The sequence below is a fragment of the Pseudophryne corroboree genome, chromosome 5, assembly GCF_028390025.1.
Source record: "Pseudophryne corroboree isolate aPseCor3 chromosome 5, aPseCor3.hap2, whole genome shotgun sequence".
NCBI classification, from domain to species: domain Eukaryota; kingdom Metazoa; phylum Chordata; class Amphibia; order Anura; family Myobatrachidae; genus Pseudophryne; species Pseudophryne corroboree.
The window spans coordinates 687,356,663-687,365,059 of record NC_086448.1 but is presented as its reverse complement, the minus strand read 5'-3'; the positions used below and the strand labels follow the sequence as shown (position 1 = coordinate 687,365,059).

General features: G+C 46.0%; 2 pseudogenes; one reads left to right on the top strand and one right to left on the bottom strand.

Moving 5' to 3' along the window:
• Positions 1–3,814: 3,814 nt before the first annotated feature.
• Positions 3,815–3,933, bottom strand: LOC134930257 (5S ribosomal RNA; annotated as a pseudogene).
• A 1,898-nt stretch (positions 3,934–5,831) lies between these two features.
• On the top strand, positions 5,832–5,950 carry LOC134931594 (5S ribosomal RNA; annotated as a pseudogene).
• The last annotated feature ends 2,447 nt before the right edge of the window (positions 5,951–8,397 follow it).

Below are 8,397 nucleotides of genomic sequence, written 5' to 3'. Positions count from 1 at the left end.
GCCGCCCACTACACCCAGACGCGTATGCTCCCGGAAGTGATGTTCTCTGTCTTATCCACGCACTTCCCCTAAATTTTAATGTCCATCGGAAGTGCTGGAAATGGATGTAAACAAAAACACTTGTTTAAAACCCTTCATAAAAGCGACCTAATTTTCAGTCAACCCCCATTTTTAACGATAAAAACATGCGAAATATCATAACAAAGTACATAAATAAAATCCCTTAAAAAATGCAGTTTATAAAAACCATTTCAGTTCAAAATTATTATTTAAACCATGAGGTTCTAATGTGTTACAATCAAAAATGAGCTGCATTTCCCTCTTGGCCAAATTCGAGGCAATATCCCGCTGTCTGGGGTTACATTTTACCAGTTTTAATCCTGCAAATCTCACAATATACCTCGTTGAACAATTATGGAATTTTTTAAAATGGGAAGAGATACACATGCCTCGAATTTGGCCAAGAGGGAAATGCAGCTCATTTATGATTGTAACACATTAGAACCTCATGGTTTAAATAATAATTTTGAACTGAAATGGTTTTTATAAACTGCATTTTTTAAGGGATTTTATTTATGTACTTTGTTATGATATTTCGCATGTTTTTATCGTTAAAAGTGGGGGTTGACTGAAAATTAGGTCGTTTTTATGAAGGGTTTTAAACAAGTGTTTTTGTTTACATCCATTTCCAGCACTTCCGATGGACATTAAAATTTAGGGGAAGTGCGTGGATAAGACAGAGAACATCACTTCCGGGAGCATACGCGTCTGGGTGTAGTGGGCGGCTCCACAGATGACGTAATTCCGGAGGTTGAGACAGATGACGAAACCACACTTCCGGACGGAGGTATGGGCGGAAGGGCAGCCGCTGGATACAGCGGGCGGAACTAAGTATGACGAACTTCCGGAATAGGATGGACAGTAAGAGCGGGAAATGGACGTCATCAATTGGAAGATCTGATTGGATGGGACTAGTTTAAAAGGTAGATCCGGACAATGCAGCAACACACTGCCCTGAAAAAGACCCGGTTTGAACGGGTTGAAACGCGTTGGTTATACCAGGGCCGAAACTAGGATTTTTGTCACCCGGGGCAAGGTAGTCATTTGACACCCCCCCCCCCCCCCCAAAAAAAAAAGATTTTTTTTTTTTTTTACAATAAAAAGATAAAAAAATAAAAAAATAAACATTTTAAAATAAATAAATAAATGAATAAAAATATTATATATATATATCTCTTTCAGAACTTTTTTACCTGAAAAATTGCCTTTTCTAACATAAATTTCATATCCAGGAAAAAGTGTCCCCATTTTACACAGTACGACAGGCAAGTGTCCCCATTTTACACATTGCGGCAGACTGGTGACCCCATTTTACACATTGCGGCAGACAGGTGTCCCCATTTTACACATTGTGGCAGGAAAAAGTGTCCCCATTTTACACATTGCGGCAGGCACGTGTCCCCATTTTACACAGTACGACAGGCAAGTGTCCCCATTTTACACATTGCGGCAGGAAAAAGTGTCCCCATTTTACACATTGCGGCAGGAAAAAGTGTCCCCATTTTACACATTGCGGCAGGAAAAAGTGTCCCCATTTTACACATTGCGGCAGGAAAAAGTGTCCCCATCTTACACATTGCGGCAGACAGGTCCCCATTTTACACATTCCGGCAGGTGGTGGGGAGAGGGAGGGAGAGAGAGAGAGAGAGAGGGAGGGAGAGGGGCTGACTTACATTTGAAGCGGTTCTCGCCACTCTTCAGCCGCCTCTCCCTCCTCGTCTGCGCGGCTCCCCCTTCTCCCTCCTCCCGAGTGCCCAGCTCGGGGGGGCGGGGTTTCGTGGAATGACGCGTTTGCGTCGTGACGTCACGACGCAATTGCATCATTCCGCAAAGCCCCGCCCCCCCGAGCTGGGCACTCGGGAGGAGGGAGAAGGGGGTTTCAAAGTACAAAGAATAGGGAGAGGGTGTTAGGGGGTCTCGGCGCCCCCTCCAATCCGGCGCCCAGGTCGCCTGCCCCCCTACCCCCCCCTAGTTTCGGCCCTGGATATACAAGTGTTGCGAGCCCCAGGATTCCAGACGTGTCTTGAGAGCATTGAGCGGTAACCAGTAAAACATCCGAAGTCTATCTACCCGGGTGGATTCCCTTTGAATGATTTAATAACATCTGATAGAGAACTGTTTTTCCACCAGTTCTCCACGGTACTTGGTAATTGTTCTGGCTCTCTGGGGACAACATTATGAAATTGTAGAGGGACTCTGTTTGTTTACATGTTTTCTCCCATGTTTGTTGTTATCTGTGTATTAAATTAGACAAACTACACATGGGAATTCATTCTGTTTTTCATATGCTGATCTGATGACGTTGTCTAAATTCTGAATCAACAAGAGGATCGATGCAAATAAGGAATGTATAATTCAGTATTCTTTTTCACGAATTGAGTGAATATTACACAGTGTGGAGGTGGCGCCCGGTATAGTGGGTTTATAACCTTACCATTTTGTTCAGAACTATTTGAGTGTATTGGGAGGGAAACTCACTATTTATCCATTAACTAGGCTGCCTACTTGTTTTTGCGCTAAAGATTATTCACCATCAGGCATCTATATATACACAGTCAATAGATAATATTATTTGCCACAGCAGGCATCCTTCGTGCATCATTATACCGTTACTTCCCCAAGCAAGAAGAAAGAGTCTCAGGTAGAAATATTTATTACAACCCAGGGGGCCTAGGAAATAAACTGATTTGGAGCCACTCCCTGTTTCACATGTTAGAGTAGTCTAGGCCCTTAATGTCCACATGGTCCCTAGGCCGGAGTCGATGATCTGGGTCTGCTTGAGCATATCAGCTAGGGTCTCGGTGCTATAATAATGAGGCATACTTTCTTTTGGACCCCTACTATTAAAATAACCCTGCCCTAGTTGCCAATTGGCCAAACTGGCCAGATGATCTGTACAGAGATATGCTGCTGGTCTTCCCTTGCCTAGACCAGTGGCGTAACTACTGCCCCTGCAGCCCTCGCGGTGGTTTGGGGGCGAGGGGCTGCTGAGGCACCACTGATTTAGCGCAGATTGACATGCGGACAAGCGTCCGCATGTCAATCTGCGGTCTCCTCCTTCTCTCCGCTGCAGTAAGGAGGGACACGGAGGGCACAGCGCGCGCCTCTCCTGTGTCCCTCCTGGGTCTCCGGCGGGTCTAATAAAGAAAGTGCCATTCGTGAGCTCTGATTGGCTCACGAACTGGCACTTCCTTTAACAGTTTTAGCAAAAAAGGGATAAATCTGCACAGGATATAACAATTTTAGTTCAATAAATTTAGAAATATTGTTATTAAACCAACATAAATGCCTACTTAAATAATAGCTTCAGCAAATGGTTGGTGGTGCTCCAGAAAGATAGTTATGACAACTATAAAACAACAAGTATGGTCCTTTGAGGAAGAAAAAGGACCAAAAAAAGGAAACTACAGGCCTTTTCCTGGGCACACTTGAAAAGATTGATATGATGAAATTAATTTAAAAAATAACTTTTATTAATCTATACTTTTAAGAAAAAGGGGCGAGAGCTGGCGTCAATAGTTAAAAAGCATGAGTGTTAGCCAGTACCAATGTACCTATTATAGGCGAACAGATAATAGGTGAGCGAAAATGAAAAAATCCTCATCCATGGAAATAATTCACATACATACTCTATAATCGGGAATTTATATAAATGAGGTCACTGCCTCGACTCCAATGTAGTCTGACAATTGTTATCGGTCTGAGATCCGGTTGATAGTGGGTCCCAAATGGCTATATTTGTTGGAGAGTAAAATACCTACGGTACCTAGTATTCCCTGGTGGTTCCCCATCCAGGTACTGACCAGCCCCTGCAGTGCTTGGCTTCCAAGATCAGACGAGTTTGGGCATACTCAGTGCGGTCTGACCGTAGGTAAGTTTGTCTCCTAGGTGTGGTGTTTATCGATTTTTTTGGGACCCAGAATCAATCACAGAATAAGCGGATGCTGTTGCTGGGGTCTTACAATTAATGTTTGACAAAAAAATAATAAAAATAATAAATAAATAACATCTCTACAGTTGTGCTCTCAAAAACAGCCTGAGCGGTGGGAGGACTTTGTGGTGCCCAATGGCAGAATAGATGGAAAGTCTATAGCAATTGTGCTATAAAAACAGCCCAAGCAACAGGAGGGTTTTATAATCTCTACAATAATAAGAACATTAACAGATATGTGTTACATATGATAATAACCCTATTGATTGGAGCATGTATGGTAGGAAAAAAAATTGCGACTTTATAGTGCCCAAGGGAAAAATAGATGGAAAATCTATAGCAATTATGCTACAAAAACAGCCCAAGCAACAAGAGGGTTTTGTAATCTCCACAATAATAAGAGCAGTAGCAAATGTGTATTAAATATGGTAATAACCCTATTGATTAGAGCATGTATAATAGGAAAAAATGATTACACCTGTCCCTTGTAAGAGGGTTCCTTCTTCTCCACTTTTAAACCAATAATTACCCAGTGGTTTATCACTAGAGAAAATGTTTGATTAATTGCCCTGTTAATGGGGAAATACATAGGAAAGTTTTTGTGGGAAGGCAGTGGGGAGCCGTAGTTGGGCAGAAAGGCCCACTTATTAAGCCAAGAGCTGATGCTGTCTTACCCCACCCTTACTGGAGACCCTCAGACTGATGGACGAGGCAGGAGTCGATAAGTAAGGCGCTGGCGGCCGCGGTCCGCACGACCGGAAGTTCGGGCGCCGGGACCGGAAGTATTCAGCCAAGAGCTGATGCTGTCTTACCCCACCCTTGCTGGAGACCCTCAGACTGATGGACGAGGTAGGAGTCGATGAGTAAGGCGCCGGCGGCCGCGGTCCGCACGACCGGAAGTTCGGGCGCCGGGACCGGAAGTGACGCGCGTTTCGCTCCGAGAGCTTGATCACATGATCGCCTCATGTGATCAAGCTCTCGGAGCGAAACGCGCGTCACTTCCGGTTTCGGCGCCCGAACTTCCGGTCGTGCGGACCGCGGCCGCCAGCGCCTTACTTATCGACTCCTGCCTCGTCCATCAGTCTGATGGTCTCCAGTAAGGGTGGGGTAAGACAGCATCAGCTCTTGGCTTAATAAGTGGGCCTTTCTGCCCAACTACGGCTCCCCACTGCCTTCCCACAAAAACTTTCCTATGTATTTCCCCATTAACAGGGCAATTAATCAAACATTTTCTCTAGTGATAAACCACTGGGTAATTATTGGTTTAAAAGTGGAGAAGAAGGAACCCTCTTACAAGGGACAGGTGTAATCATTTTTTCCTATTATACATGCTCTAATCAATAGGGTTATTACCATATTTAATACACATTTGCTACTGCTCTTATTGTTGTGGAGATTACAAAACCCTCTTGTTGCTTGGGCTGTTTTTGTAGCATAATTGCTATAGATTTTCCATCTATTTTTCCCTTGGGCACTATAAAGTCGCAATTTTTTTTTCCTACCATACATGCTCCAATCAATAGGGTTATTATCATATGTAACACATATCTGTTAATGTTCTTATTATTGTAGAGATTATAAAACCCTCCTGTTGCTTGGGCTGTTTTTATAGCACAATTGCTATAGACTTTCCATCTATTCTGCCATTGGGAACCACAAAGTCCTCCCACCGCTCAGGCTGTTTTTGAGAGCACAACTGTAGAGATGTTATTTATTTATTATTTTTATTATTTTTTTGTCAAACATTAATTGTAAGACCCCAGCAACAGCATCCGCTTATTCTGTGATTGATTCTGGGTCCCAAAAAAATCGATAAACACCACACCTAGGAGACAAACTTACCTACGGTCAGACCGCACTGAGTATGCCCAAACTCGTCTGATCTTGGAAGCCAAGCACTGCAGGGCCTGGTCAGTACCTGGATGGGGAACCACCAGGGAATACTAGGTACCGTAGGTATTTTACTCTCCAACAAATATAGCCATTTGGGACCCACTATCAACCGGATCTCAGACCGATAACAATTGTCAGACTACATTGGAGTCGAGGCAGTGACCTCATTTATATAAATTCCCGATTATAGAGTATGCAGAGGCGGAACTACCGGCAGTGCAGGCAGTGCACTGCACTGGGGCCCGCCTCTGTCCAGGGGCCCAAGCATGTAATGAGTCAAACTGACTCATTACATGCCGCTGTGCGCTGCGGGCAACCGCTGCCCGCAGCGCACAGCCGCCCGGCGAAGAGAGGAGAGGAGAGGAGCAGCGGTACTACAGACGGGGGAAGAAGGAGGAGGAGGGAGGCTGAGAAGGGAGCCGCAGCAGCGCTTTGTTACTGGTGGAGGCGCTGCTGCTGCTGCCCCTCTGCTTCCCTATAGGCTGTCTTCCGAGAACAGCCTATAGGGAAGCAGAGGGGCAGCAGCAGCAGCGCCTCCACCAGTAACACAGCGCTGCTGCGGCTCCCTTCTCAGCCTCCCTCCTCCTCCTTCTCTCCAGCCCGGGAATCGTCTCTGACGCTGCACCGAGGAGCCTGAGCCAGCGGAGAGGGTAAGTATAATTCTTCTTTCTTTCTTTCTTTCTTTCTTTCTTTCTTTCTTTCTTTCTTTCTTTCTTTCTTTCTTTCTTTCTTTCTTTCTTTCTTTCTTTCTTTCCTTCTTTCCTTCTTTCCTTCTTTCCTTCTTTCTTTCCTTCTTTTCTTCTTTCCTTCTTTCTTGTGCCTGCCTGCCGCAATGTGTAAAAATGGGGGACTACCTGCCGCACTGTGTAAAAATGGGGGACTACCTGCTGCACTGTGTAAAAAGGGGGGACTACCTGCCGCAATGTGTAAAAAGGGGGGCATACCTGCCGCAATGTGTAAAAAGGGGGGACTGCCTGCAGCAATGTGTAAAAAGGGGGGACTGCCTGCAGCAATGTGTAAAAAGGGGGGATTGCCTGCCGCAATGTGTAAAAAGGGGGGACTGCCTGCCGCAATGTGTAAAAAGGGGGGACTGCCTGCCGCAATGTGTAAAAAGGGGGAATCAGCCTGCCGCAATGTGTAAAAATGGGGGACTGCCTGCCGCTATGTGTAAAAAGGGGTAATCTGCCCGACGCAATGTGTAAAAAGGGGAATCTGCCTGCCGTAATGTGTAAAAAAGGGGGACTGCCTGACGCTATGTGTAAAACAGGGGGACTGCCTGACGCTATGTGTAAAAATGGGGAATCTGCCTGCTGCTATGTGTAAAAATGGGGAATCTGCCTGCCGTAATGTGTAAAAATGGGGACGCTGTCTGCCGTAATGTGTAACAAGGGCACGCTGTCTGCCGTAATGTGTAACAAGGGCACGCGGTCTGCCGTAATGTGTAACAAGGGCACGCTGTCTGCCGTAATGTGTAAAAAGGGCACGCTGTCTGCCGCTATGTGTAACAAGGGCACGCTGTCTGCTGTAATGTGTAAAAAGGGCACGCTGTCTGCCGTAATGTGTAACAAGGGCACGCGGTCTGCCGTTATGTGTAAAAAGGGCACGCTGTCTGCTGTAATGTGTAAAAAGAGGAATCTGTTCGCTGTAAGGTGTAAAAGGGTCTCTACCTGGTGTAGTGGTGCTACTGTGCGGCGTAATTTGAATAATGGAGACTACTGTGTTGGTATTATTTTGTGGCCACACCCCTTCCCCACGAAGCCACGCCACTATGTATTTTTGCGCGCGCCTAGGGCGCGCACTGCCCCTGGGGTGGACTTGGATGGGGGGGGGGGCCCCAAAGCATTTTGTCGCACCTGGGCCCACCGCTTGCTTGTTCCGCCACTGAGAGTATGTATGTGAATTATTTCCATGGATGAGGATTTTTTCATTTTCGCTCACCTATTATCTGTTCGCCTATAATAGGTACATTGGTACTGGCTAACACTCATGCTTTTTAACTATTGACGCCAGCTCTCGCCCCTTTTTCTTAAAAGTATAGATTAATAAAAGTTATTTTTTAAATTAATTTCATCATATCAATCTTTTCAAGTGTGCCCAGGAAAAGGCCTGTAGTTTCCTTTTTTTGGTCCTTTTTCTTCCTCAAAGGACCATACTTGTTGTTTTATACTTCCTTTAACAGACCCGCCGGAGACCCAGGAGGGACACAGGAGAGGCGCGCGCTGTGCCCTTCGTGTCCCTCCAACACAAAACAGCGTGGGGGGAGCATGGGGGGCACTGGGGGAGCATATGCGGCACAGGGGGAGGGGGGCTTATGTGACACTGGGGGCATATGTGGCACAGGGGGAGGGGGTTTATGTGGCACTGGGGGCATATGTGGCACTGGGGGGTATATGTGTACCTGGCACAATGGGAGGGAAGGGGGCTGTATTTGGCAATGGGGGCATGTGAGTACCTGGCACTGTGGGGGAATATCTGGCACTGGGGGCATATGTGGCACTGGGGGGGTATATGTG